This window comes from Solanum tuberosum, unplaced genomic scaffold (genome assembly GCF_000226075.1).
Source record: "Solanum tuberosum cultivar DM 1-3 516 R44 unplaced genomic scaffold, SolTub_3.0 scf00017, whole genome shotgun sequence".
Lineage (NCBI taxonomy): Eukaryota > Viridiplantae > Streptophyta > Magnoliopsida > Solanales > Solanaceae > Solanum > Solanum tuberosum.
In genome coordinates, this window is record NW_006238943.1 from 1,407,015 (window position 1) to 1,409,680 (window position 2,666).

The 2,666-nt window shown below is 34.8% G+C and overlaps 1 long non-coding RNA gene across 1 annotated transcript in view; it reads right to left on the reverse strand.

Annotated features, from left to right (window-relative positions):
* The window catches only part of LOC107063463 (uncharacterized), a 7,928-nt gene extending 6,193 nt beyond the window's left edge, over positions 1-1,735 (reverse strand). Inside the window, exon 1 of the long non-coding RNA XR_001475354.1 lies at positions 1,721-1,735. This is a non-coding gene — a long non-coding RNA (uncharacterized lncRNA). The remainder of the gene's footprint in view (positions 1-1,720) is intronic.
* Between the last annotated feature and the right edge of the window lie 931 nt (positions 1,736-2,666).

Genomic DNA, 2,666 nt, shown 5'->3' on the forward strand with positions numbered 1-2,666 from the left:
ATGTTTTTTTTAGAAAGAGTTTTCAAGAGCAATTACCTCTTTTAAGAGGGTAGTTTGAGCAATTAATTCAAACTAGAGAAAGAAGTTTGTTTTTTTAAATATATGAGCTAAAGTATATTTTGGGAGTAGTCTTGAGCATCGAAATGGGGATGCGAGTTCATATTAACTCAACCCTCCATAAGAACCATGTAGCCAACATAAGATTTAACGGGTCATACTTTTTAGATGATCACGTAAGTTAAGCTAGTGGATCCACTAAGTAGAAGTTAAAGTAGTTCTATATGACGGCAAAGTATAGGACAGTCTGGCAGCGTGATGGTAACAACGATGTATCACCACTTAGGCTCTGAATGGTGGTTGTCGGTTAGAGAAACTCCCACAGTAGAAATTGCATGGTTCCTCGAGGGGTTCTGCTTAGTATGGATGGGGGTATGAGACTTCATTCATGCATTGCACAAGTAGACTTTGAGAGGGAGCATGGTATTTTTATGATATTATAAATATGATTTTTGACGTCATGTTTTAAATAGTTTTACAAGCTTTATATATTGCATTTGTCTTATTGCTTTATATTGAGTTCAGTTACTCATGAGTTGAATAGAGCCAAGGTAAGTTCTCTTTTGTATCCCTTTCAAGCTTAAGTTGTTGTTTAGTTGTCCAGCTCGCATACTCGTACATTCCATGTACTGATGCCAGTTGGTCTGCATCTTATTATGATGCAGACGCAGGTACCCAGGATCATCATCCAGCACGCCGTTGATCCAGTTGAGCACTGCAGAGTCGGGTCAGATTTTATCAGTTAGGTTGTTTTATGACCTTTCATTGCATGGAGTTATTCTGTTGAGTTAAGTTTTCCGCTGAGTTAAGTAAGCAGGCCAAGGGTTCGCTTGGGGCCAGCAATGGTCTTCGAGTGCCGGTCCCGCCCAGGGTGTAGGCTCGGGGCGTGACAAAATCTACATGCTTCAATAGAAAACTCACCTTATATTCAATTTAGCAACCAATTGACAACCCTTAGTTATCATCATCATGTTGTGGCACAACTAAATATGTGCAAACACTGAAGGATAGTACAAATACAATATATCCTTCATATATGGATTCATTTAAAAGAGATTTTCTTTAGTAAGCAGATCTTCGTTCTACTGTTAAGCAAAGTTACATACTTGACATGGGATGTTTGATGCTTAGAAGAACTAAAAACTTTCGATTAAACATGGTTGCACAAGTTATGTATGATGTCTTTTGCAATTGAGATGTGAAATTAAAATGTGATAAGACCATAAATCAATAAGAAATGAGAACCTTGAAAGATCCAAGACACGCGCAATAAGAAATGAGAAACCAATCCAATACATGCCATCCAAGAATTATATAACACACAACAATTAGCTGCAACTCTATAACATCTAATTCTGACAATGGAAGTTTACCTATTTCCTAAAACTTCTGATCGTTTTCCGTGATTATCTTTTCTAAAATTTATATTCTCTATGGAGCATAAAAATAAAGCTATGTGTTTGATGATAAGAACGACATAATTTATATTCTGAAAAATATATTAAATGTCATTAATATCAAAGCGATACCTCATTTGTAATGATCACACATACCTCATTTGTAATGATCACACAGATTTATGTTTAAACAGTTCAAAGTACAAACATAATGTTTACAGTCAGTCAGTGATAACAAAACTGCAAAATTATTTTTATTCACTTACACTTTGCTGTCAGACCACATTGAAGCAACTGTCTATTCAATAGAGTGTGGGGTCCATCCCCATTAGTCAAATTGTTGGTTTATTCAACATTTGCTGCCATTATTCAATTATTGTTATTCAACAATTGTTGCATGCAATTGTCAATGGTTGGCAGCAAATGTTGAGAACCATATCGGTGGATGTTGAAACTGTGCTGTTGATTTCTTCTATAAAAGGAGCTCTTCAGCTCCTCATTTGATACACCAATTCACAGAGAGAGTAAAATATTTAGAGAGCTGTGAGGTTTCCATAGGCTATACAAGAAAAATAGTCTGTGAAGAAAAATAGAGTGTGAGCGATATTTTAGTAAGGTGGAAACCAAAAGAGTGTTATTCCTTTTGAGTGTGTAGTAGTCATTTTGAGTATTGTACTCGTGATTACAGTGTAAAATTCCTTACTATAGTAATATCAGTTGCTCCTCTTGGCCCGTGGTTTTTCCCTTATTTAGAAGGGTTTCCACGTAAAATTCTTGGTGTCATTATTTCCCATTTTATTTCCATTACTTTTACCATATATATTTTTGTGCTTGTCCGTGTTTTCCCAACACAACTACGGATATAAATGGTGATGATGTTGTTATTGTTGAAGAACAAGAAGCATGTGCTATTTGCTTAATTGAATATAATGATGAAGATACTATTGGTACACTTCAATGTGGCCATGAATTTCATGTTGAATGTATCAAGAAGTGGTTGATGAGGAAGAAAACATGTCCCTATTGTAGAGCTCAACTTTTGCCCACACATGAAAAACTTCATCTCCTTAATTTGGAATGATTTTATTTTATTTTGCTTGTGATTCGAAGAATAGATCTGGTTTATTTTGCTATATTTTGAATTTTGTTAGTGAGAATTTTAATTTTAATATGAAACTTGCAAAATTGTGTAAGGTTTTTTTTTTTTTTTTT